The sequence below is a fragment of the Camelus bactrianus genome, chromosome 16, assembly GCF_048773025.1.
Source record: "Camelus bactrianus isolate YW-2024 breed Bactrian camel chromosome 16, ASM4877302v1, whole genome shotgun sequence".
NCBI classification, from domain to species: domain Eukaryota; kingdom Metazoa; phylum Chordata; class Mammalia; order Artiodactyla; family Camelidae; genus Camelus; species Camelus bactrianus.
In genome coordinates this window covers 37872044-37882636 of record NC_133554.1, presented here as the reverse complement: position 1 = coordinate 37882636, position 10593 = coordinate 37872044, and the positions used below count along the sequence as shown (strand labels likewise).

The 10593-nt window shown below is 40.7% G+C and overlaps 1 pseudogene; it reads left to right on the top strand.

The window, feature by feature from the left end:
• Window positions 1-254: 254 nt before the first annotated feature.
• LOC141573625 (small ribosomal subunit protein eS17-like) lies at window positions 255-9116 on the top strand (annotated as a pseudogene).
• Window positions 9117-10593: the final 1477 nt, after the last annotated feature.

Below are 10593 nucleotides of genomic sequence, written 5' to 3'. Positions count from 1 at the left end.
TCTTTCTTTTAACCTTTCAAATCTTTTTTCTTTAAGTGTCTGTCTTGTAGAAAATATAATGTTGGATTATTTTAAAAATCCAATTTGAGAATGTTTTTATTGGTGCATTCAACCCATTTACATAAATTTTAATCAGCAGCATACTAGGTCTATTTCTACTAGTTTCATATTTTCTAAGTCATACTTTCATCTTGTTTCTTTTTTATGCTTTTCCACTTTTCATTGGATAGAAAACATTTTGTTCTGCTGTTTGAAAGGGTTGTACATTACATTTTTATTCTTCTGGGGCTTCTCTCTCACGCATTAATATGTATACTTCCCTCCATTTAACTTCTTAAACTATTTGTTTTCTCCCAAAGAAACATGTACCGGGTACACTTCACTAGCTCTGGTCTTTTCTCTTTTTGCTCTTGGTATTATCTAGAGTTGGGTTATGGCTTATTATACTTTTTCTTTTTCTGTTTTTCTCATAATTTATTCCGATAGCAAAAAACTTGACTAATTTATTTCCATGCCATATATCTCAAAACATTCTCTGGCTTTATTTTTTCTCCTTGCTGGACAACTCCCCTCAACAATATCTCCAAAATGGGGTCTTTGTGTGGGAAATCTTCTGAGGGTCTCCTAGAATACCTGACACCATCTTCAAATTATTCCCTCACTTCAAAGATAGCTTAGCTGGATATAAAATTCTAGGGTCAAAATTCCTTTCTTTCAACACTTTGAAAACATCTCTCTAGTGTCTTCTTGCCTCCTACTGAGGATTCTGATGTCAGCCTACTTCTTGTCCCATTAGAGATTATCTGCTTTTCTCTCTGGAGAGCTCCATAAAAACAAGATCTTTGTTTTGTTCATGGCTTCATGTTTAATGCCTAGATCAGTGCCCGGCCCAGTCTGTCAGTCAGCATTTGCTGGGTGAATGACTCTTACACCATTCTGCCTATGGGATCAGTGTTATTGGCAGCTGTGGGCTAACACTGGGGAACAAGGTAGACAGGTGTTATGTGATTTGACAAGAAAGCCACACAGAAGCCTCAGCTAGCCTTCCAGTGCTTGTAATGACCAACTGAAAGCATATCCCCATGGTTCAACTTCAGGGCAATATCATGTTCAAAAAGCAGAGGACAATAGCCAAGAATTAATTTAAAGGATGTTTTCTCCCTCTCTTTCCTTTCTCCATAGGGATTTATCATTCCAGCAACTCTTTCCTCTCTGGTCCTTTTCTGCTTATTCTCTGTATCTGCATCAAGAAAGGTATCCCTGACCAAAGTGGACAGTGAGTAGGAGCTGGGGACGTGGACAAGGGAGGTGAGAAATAAGGCTGGCAGTCAGAGTCTTAGGGAGGGATTCTGTAAAAACTCTCTTGTTAATCATTTATATTCCTGAAACTACCCTGGCATTAGGTGTCTCGTGAGTGTTTCCCTCTAGCTGGATGACACCTCTTTCTCAGTCTATTCAACATCCACTTGCCTTTCAAGATACAGTGCAGATGTTACCCCCATGGGGCCTATGGTAACAATTAGGAACTCATCTACACATTATATTTGAGTGTACCTGCTTGGTAATAAAAATATGTTTCATTTCACCCAGGTGATAACATGTAATATTTGGAAGGGACCTCAGAGAAGGCATGATCTGACCTCTAACCAATGCTGACCATTTCTTAGCCTTGCATAATAGAATCAAACCCCAATTAGATCAGAATACCTGGAGGTTGGCTCAGGCATAAGGAATGTGTAAAAGCTTCCCAGATGAGTTTATGTGCAATCAGGACTGAGCATCACTACTCCAGCACCCTGACTAGTGTGTATCCAAGTCATCAGAGTACAGTGGTATACAGTACAAAATGTGATGACTTTGGGTTTTCAGGTTCAAACCAAAGCTCAGAGACTTTCCAGGAATGTGATCATGGACCAATGAACATCTCTGTGCTTCAGTTTCCATGTCTATAAAATGAGAATTTGAAAATACACCATCAGATCAAACTGCAGAATACACATGGACATCCAGACTTCCATTAAGTAAATTTTCAAATATGTAGGAAATTGCTTACACAATTTACAGTCTATATATTAATACTTATATTGTTTCTGTGATGAAGATTAAAGTAACTTGAAAGCCAAAAATTTTTTTAAATAAATAAATAAAATAAAATGGAGATAATAAAAACGCCACCCTCTGAAAGTGGTTGTGAGGGTTACCGGAGAGAACGAATGCAAAACACTTGCAGAACAATGCCTGATACACGCTGGTGCTGAATGTGGTAGCCAACCTTGAAGATGACCTCAAGGATTCTCACCACCTAGTATTCATGCCTCTGTGTAGTCTCTTCCCACAGTGAGGATTATAGAAATGACAGACTGTGACTTCAGAGGCTAGGTCAGAAAAGGTCTCAAATCCCTTGCTGTGGTGGAAGACAGCTACTACACTGTGAGGTCAAAACTCAGATACTCCTTGGAGAGACTCACAGTGGTGGAACCGAGGCCTCTTGCCAGCAGCCATGCTAGTGAGCCAGCTTGAACCAGATCCTCCAGCCCCAGTCAAGCCTTCAGATGACTGCAGCCCCACTGGGATCTTGACCATAACTTCATGACAGATCCCATGCCAGGACCACTCTTCTAAGCCACTCCTAAATTCCTGACTTACATAAATTACATGAGATAATAAAGGTTTATTATTGTTTTAGGCCACTACATTTTGGAGTAACTTGTTATGCAGCAATAGATGACCAAACGCCCAATAAATCTATCATCATTATTATTATAAGGCACTTCCTAATTTTGAGCTGAAATCCACCTTCTCACAATTTCCACCCTCTCTTCCAGTTCCATTTTCTTCAAGCCACAGAGAAAGAATATAATCATTCTTCCTCGTGGTCAAAATGCTCAGGGGCTGTTTTCATGCCAACAATTTAATTAATCAGGCCTTAGCTGAAGGACACTCACTGTGCCAGGCACTGGGGTTGCAAAGATAAGTAGGACAGGAACTCTGCTCAGCCAACGTCCCTCCATGGGGGAGGTGTTGTAATGAAGGGACATGACTCCCAGATGGAGGAGAAGGAGGTCCCAAGAGAAGCATAACTGGTTCTACTTAGAGAGGTGAGGGAAGGCTTCTCAGAAGAAGTGGCAGTTGCTGAAGCCTAAGGGATGAATAGGAGTTTACGAGGCAGACAGAAGGGGAAGTCCACCTTCACCCCCCAACCTGAGCGCTTTCTCCTCCAGGTCACTCATCTCCTCCTCTTGTCAAACTTTTGGCACTGTTTTGAGTCCCTCCACTACCCCACCCCCACTCCCAATCTTGGTAACTCCACTCAGGACATGCCCTTTCCTCTCACACGGTGGAGCATCCAGACAGAGCCAAACCTCCTCCAGGGTGGTCTGACCAGCATGGAGTAGAGTCAGCCATCCCCTTTCTTTTTCTGGAAGTTCCACTGGGTCCAGGCCTGTCTGAGGTTTTCTTGGCACCCACATCCTCTGACTGACTCATGCTGGGCCTACGGGCGTCTGGACTGCTCAGTCACTTTTCACACGTGCTCCTCTTAAACCACATCTCCCCCGGCTTTGTACTTCTGCTGTTGTTTTGTTTTCACAATTTTTCATGGGTATTTTGAAGTTTGATCATTTGATCTACACAAACTGCTCTTCTCACCTCCCGGTTGGCAGAGGCCACGTGGAAGCAAACTGGGCCACAGAAACTCACTTTGGAACACGCCCTGGAAACAGAAACCCTCTGTCATTCTAAGGCCATTGTGGTTAGCGGTGATTCAGACTCACTGCAGTTTCAACCAGCCTTCAAAGATCTCACCGGATAAGAGGCTGTCTCGGATTTGGAGATGCCTTCTATGAGGGAGAGGCCATGATGGGGGTGTGGGCTGTGATGCTTTGCAGGAGCGGAGCGCAGACGGAAGGAAATTGGAAGGGGATGTTTGTCTGGTTCCCCACGGCTCCCACCTTCCCCGGTCAGGGAGAATTGGGCCATTGTCTAGGTGGAAGGCTTGGCTTGTTTATCTTCTTAGGCCCAGTTTGGTACAAGGTTTTCACTTGGTTTTTCTTCTACCCAAAAAGCAACCACAGGAAGGGGCTGACCTGCCTTTGGCAAGTGTCCAGTCCACGTTCTCCTTTTCCATTTCTCAGCCTCTTTCCCCCCAGTCACCAGCTTCTAACAGCAAATAAGAAGAGCAAGCTTCCCCTTTGGTCCCATCAAAGACAGCATTTAGTCATTCTCTCATTCAACTAGTGTTTGTTTATTGAGTTCCTACAATGGGCCAGGCATTGTTCTAGGTGCTGGGGCTCCTAATGGGAAAGACAGAGTCCCTGGCATCAAAAGGTCACAGTGCTGGGAGGGATCTCAGCGGTATTAGAAGCAACACAGGGGAGGTGGGAGCACATAAAAGAGGCATTTGACCCAGCTTGAAAGGAATTATAAAAGTTTTCCAGGAGAGGAGACATATAGGTTGATCTTGAAAGTAGAGTTAAAGTTAGCCCTAGAGAATAAGAATTATTATCATAGCTTTTATTAAGCATCTTCTCGGTGCCACATACTGTGTTAAAATCTTTGCATATATATTATTTTGTTTTAATCCTCACAATACCACTAAGAGGTTGCTACCGTAATTATTCCAGCTTTACAAATGAGGAAAGTGAGGTTTAGAAGGGTCCATTTGCTCTCAGTTTTACTGATAATAAATAGCAGAAGTGAGATGTACACTTAGATTTCTCTGATTCTGGAGCCCATTCCTTTTTTTTTTTTTTTTTTTATTGAAGGGTAGTTGATTTACAATGTTAGTTTTGGATGTATAGCAAAGTGACTCAGTTATACATATGCTTTTTTTTTTTCAGATTCTTTTCCATTATATGTTATTACAGGAAATTGAATATAGATACCTGCACTATATACTAGGTCCTTGTTATCTATTATATATATAGTAATGTGTGTCTGTTAATCCCCAGCCCCTAAATTATCCATCCTCCCCCCTTTCCCCTTTGGTGACCATAGTTTTTTTTCATATCCATGAGTCTGTTTTTGATTTGTAAATAGAATTTGTATCTTTTTTTAAGATTCCACATATGTTATATCATATGATATTTGTCTTTCTCTGTCTAACTTACTTCACTTAATATGGTAATCTCTATGTCCATCCATGTTGTTGCAAATGGCATTATTTTATTCTTTGTTATGGCTGAGTGATATTCCATTGTATAATATAGACCACATTTGCTTTATCCATTCATCTGTCGATGGACATTTAGATTCCTTCTGTATCTTGGCTATTGTAAATAGTGCTGCTGTGAACATTGGGGTGCATGTGTCTTTTTGAATTATAGTTTTCTCTGGATATGTGCCCAGGAATGAGATTGCTGGATTATATGGTAAATCTATTTTTAGTTTTTAAAGAAACCGCCATAGTGTCCTCCATAGTGGCTGCATCAACTTACATTCCCACCAACAGTGTAGGGTGGGAATCCACAGGGTTCCTTTTTCTCCGCACCCTCTCCAGCATTTATTATTTGTGGTCTTTTTGATGATGGCCATTCTGACTGATGTGAGGTGATATTTCATTGCAGTTTGGATTTGCATTTCTCTAATAATTAGTGATATTGAGCACTTTTCATGTGCCTCTTGGATGTCTTCTTTGAAGAAATGTCTATTTAGGTCTTCTGCCCATTTTTTAATTGGGTTATTTGTTTTGGACATTATTTAATTTTAATGTATTTCTTTATTTTATTTATTTTTTGAGAGGATAATTAGGCTTATTTATTTAGTGTAACGGCATTGGGGCTTGAACCCAGGACCTCATGCAGGCTAAGTAGGCACTCTACCATTGAGCTGTACCCTCTCTCCTAAATTTGATGCATTGGCAGTTTGAAAATGAATACCTTTAAGAGAAACTTACTTGTCTAATGGGTACAGAATTTCAGTTTAGGATGATGAAAAAGTTCCAGAGATGGTTAGTGATGATGATTGCACAACAATGTGAATGTACTTTATGCCACTGAACTGTACACTTAAAAATGGTGAACATGGCAAATGCTATGTTGTATATATTTTACCACAATTTAAAAATCGCTTCAATCTCAAGAAAGAAAGACGGAGGAAGGAAGGGACTTACTAAAGGCAACGTGGCCTTCTGGAACAGAGGAAGGACAATAATGGGAAAACTTGTGAGCTCTGAATAGAGTCTGCACTTTAGTTAATATTGTTGTATCAAGTTAGTGTCTTCGTTTTGACAAATCTATCATAGTTGTATAAGATTTTAACATTAAGGGAGACTGGGTGAAGAATACACGGCAAATCTTTGCAACTTTTCTGTAAATCCAAAATTATTCCAAATTAAACTTTTGTTTAGATAGAAAATAAAATTATAAACATTGTTAGAAATACCATTCAATTCATGAGGTTCCCAACGCATAAACTAATTTTGTGCAAGACACCCATATTGTTTCATAAAACGAATGAGAACTATATGACCTACTAAGTGGAATTCCACAGTTCGGTCATGCTCCCATCACATTCTGAGTCTCTAGATCCATCTGCCTGGATTGTGCAGATTGTGTTGAACGGTCCCTCTCAGATCCAATCTACATATTGACTCAGAATCAATGAATTAAAAAATATCCTGAAACATGGAGCAATCCGACATCCTGTGCCTCCCAAAGTGATGCAATACGACACACACTGCTTCACATCTGAAGGACTCTTACCCAAATGATTAACCTGAATTTAGTTAAGCCTGTAGGTCCAATCTAGGGGGAATGCAGGAGACAGAGGAACAAGCTCTATGACACCACAAAGAAAGAAGCCAAAATCCAGAACCTGAGGCATTCTAGAAAACACCAGGCATGACCTCCTCAGAAAAGTCAAAGTTGGAGACGTTTGACCGTGAAGAGGGGCAGAAAAATGAGGAAGTAGGAGCTAGAAGGAGTCATGGGAGGGCTTTTTTTCCTCATCTCAATTTCTAGTCTTTTCTTAGCTGGGGGATGAGGAAGATCCTCAGGTGGCTGTGGGGGAGGGAAATGTCCTCGGTCTTCCCTTGTTCTGGTTCTGTTGTGTGGTGCTTCTGCACAGTACGTTGCCATGGCCAACGTTAGAATGTTTCTTCCTTCTATCATGGGTTTTAATTTTCTCTGCAGAGAGTTTTGTCTGTTTCTCTCCCTGTGTACTCCATGAATGTTTAATGAAAGAGTAAACAAAGTTAAGGTTATAAACAAGTCAAGGAGGGCTGTTCTGTACTCAAAGAGAGTTAAGAGCAAGGCTGGGATTAGGGTGTTGTGAGTGAGGCCTTTGCCTTAAGTGCAACATTTAAGAAGATGCCAAAAGACCCAGTGATCAGAAAGGTCCTACCGTATAGCACAGGGCACTATATTCAATGGCTTGCAGTCACCTGTAATGAAAAAGAATGTGAAAAAGAAGGGGGGAGGGTATAGTTCAGTGGTAGAGCACATGATTATCATGCATGAGGTCCTGGGTTCAATCCTCAGTACCTCCTCTAAAATAAATATATAAATAAATAAACCTAATCACTCCCTCCTCCACACACACACACAAAAGCTAAAAAAAATGAAAAAATATATATGTATAACTGAATCACTATGCTGAACATGAGAAACTATTATGACATTGTAAATCAACTCTACTCCAATTTTTTTTAAAAAAAATGTTTAGACAGTAAAAACAAACAAAAAAGATTCAATGATCAAGAGAAATTATATTTTAATGCAATATTTTTAAAAACCAAAATTAATGAAAAAAACCCCACAATGAATAAAATATCAGAAGTTTAAATAAAGACTGAATTTTCACAGTCTTGTCTCTCATTCACCTCACCCTAATCCCAGCCCCTTGCCCTCAAATTTTATTTACAGCTTTTTCACCAGGGACTCGTCAGCATGGGCCACATTCACACCAAGACTATGAAGAACGCAACCCCAACTTATCTCCAAGAAGTACTACACGCACCTGGGCGACTACCTCTACGCTCACCAGCAGGTGTGCAAGAAGAAGGCTGTCATTCCCAGCAAAGCTCTGCAGGAAGACAGCAGGCAATGTCACACATCTGATGAAAAGGACACAGAGAGGTCATGTGAGGTGTCTCCATCAAGCTGCAGGAGCAGGAGAGAGCAAGGAGAGATGATTACACTGCTGGGGTCTCCTCTGCCCAGGATCAGGAAATCACTAAAGTAGATCCTGACACCAGGAAACGCTGCAGCTCTCAGACTTTGGCAGCCTGTCCAACCTCCAGGTCACTCAGCCCACGGCTGGGACAGATTTCAAAACACCACGTGGAGGCGTTTGAATCTTTCTGCTGTGCTGTCTGCAAATGACCGCATATTTTCAGTAAATCTCGGACAACGACAATGATGGCAACAACAGAAACTTTACACAAACAGGCAGCTGGCCTGCAGTCTGTAATGTGCCAAATTGATTTTTTGAAATATTGTGTTGAAATATTATTTCCCTTGAGTACTGAGTTTTTCAGTGCCCTTTAAATCACCTTACTCTAGTCCCTGCCCTGCTTAAGATTAAGAGCACATATGCCCCTTGATTGGATCCTGATTCAGAAAAACCAGCATCTACAAATGACCTTTTGTGGAATAAACTAAAAGAATGGTTTAAGACGATACTGGGGAGGATGGTTACTTTTTAGGTGATAATGACATTGGAGTTATGTAGATGTCCTTATGTCTTGAAGATGGCTTCAGCAAAAGGTACATATTTTACATATATAAATGAAACAGAATGTAAACACGATTTCACTTTGGTGGTGGATATATGGGTATACATTGTACTATTCTTCCAATTTTTCAATACATTTGATACTTTTCATGATAAGAGGTTTTACAAAATCCTATACAAGCCAGACTTTTATAATAATAGAGTAGATTGAAGGCCAGCTGGAGGAGGCTGATTGCCACGTGTTGGGGAAGGGAGAACGGAGGCCCCTCCCTTGCCCTGAAACTAACACAATCCTACTTTCAGTGCCTCCCCGCCCATCTTAACTGCTGCCTGTCCTTGCTCCAGATCCATGAGAAACTAGGGGTAATGGCACAATAAAATTTCAACTTAGCTTGAAATGCAGAATTTCAAATGAATAAATTTCAAATTAACAATATCATTTCACCCCCTCCTGTGTTGTGTTTCTTTCTCCTGGTATTTCCCCAGGGGTGGCCAACGGGCAGCAGGCGAGCCTCACGTCAGACCTGGGAAAGGAAGGAAGATGTGAACCCTTTTATTACATAGGGCAGAGGGGGTCACAAGTGAGACTCTGACCAGCAACATTGGTGCCACCTGGGACATCATAACAACTCCTGGTTTCCTACCTCAGATCTACCAAATCTGAAACTCCGGGCTGTGGCCAGGCAGTCTGTTGTAATAAGTCCTCCAGGTAATTCTGGTACATGCTCAAGTGTGAGAACTACTGGCACAAAGATGTACACACAAGCCATTGAATATGGTTCTCTGTGCTATACAATAGGACCTTGTTGTTTATTTATTCTGTACCTAGTAGTTTGTATCAACCAATCCCAAACTCCCAATTTATCCCTTCCTCCCCCAATTCTCCCTGGTAAACATAAGTTTGTCTTCTATGTCTAAGAGTCTTTTTCAAAAAACACACAGTCTTTAAGACAGCAAGGTTAATTTTCCAGCCTAGAAGAAGTACATTCCTCTCAAAACCATCCTCTTTCAAATAATGCACTTTTCAATATGAACTAGTTTACTTTCCCAGGGACTTTAAGGCCAGGAAGTAGATATCCTGTAAGTGCGGTTATTGTGAATCATTTCCCAGATTCTACACTTCCATGAAAAATTAAGTTTCTAAACTTGCAAAGATGAAAAACAGATCCAACACTGATATCTGACCCCACCAAGAAGCAGACAAGGAGGAGGGTATAGCTCAGGGGTAGAGCTGCATGCTTAGCATGCATGAGGTCCTGGGTTTGATCTCCAGTACCTCTATCAAAATAAATAAATAAACTTAATTACCTCCCCACCCCCCTAAAAAAGACAAAACAGACAACAACAGCAACAAAAAAAAGCAGAAGCCTGGGAGACCTATTCTGTGCAGACACATGCACAACCCAAGTGTTTGCTGAGCACGTCCTGTGTGCCAGCCACAGGCACATTTCCCTCCCTTCCTTCTTCTCCCAACCTGAGCACATTTCACATTTTCAAAACTTGGTGGAAATTTCCTGTCCAATTTAGACTTTGGCCTTTAGAGGGACAAGATTAGGGAAAGAGAAGACCTGGAATGAAGAACTAGGGGGAGACAAATGTTAACCACTATATATAAAAATAGATAAAAATACAAATTTCTTCTGTATAGCACAAGGAACTATACTCAATATCTTGTAATAACCTTTAATGAAAAATAATATGAAAATGAATATATGTAAATATACATGCATGACTGGGACATTAGGCTGTACACCAGAAATGGACACATTGTAACTGACTATACTTCAATTAGAAAACAACAACAACAACAACAACAACAACAACTATAGGGAAAGAGAGGAGGCTCTTAAGTGACAGAAAGTTGCTCAGAACATAGGGAAGGAGAAGAAGCCATCAAAAGCAAATGGAGTGTTTGCAGGC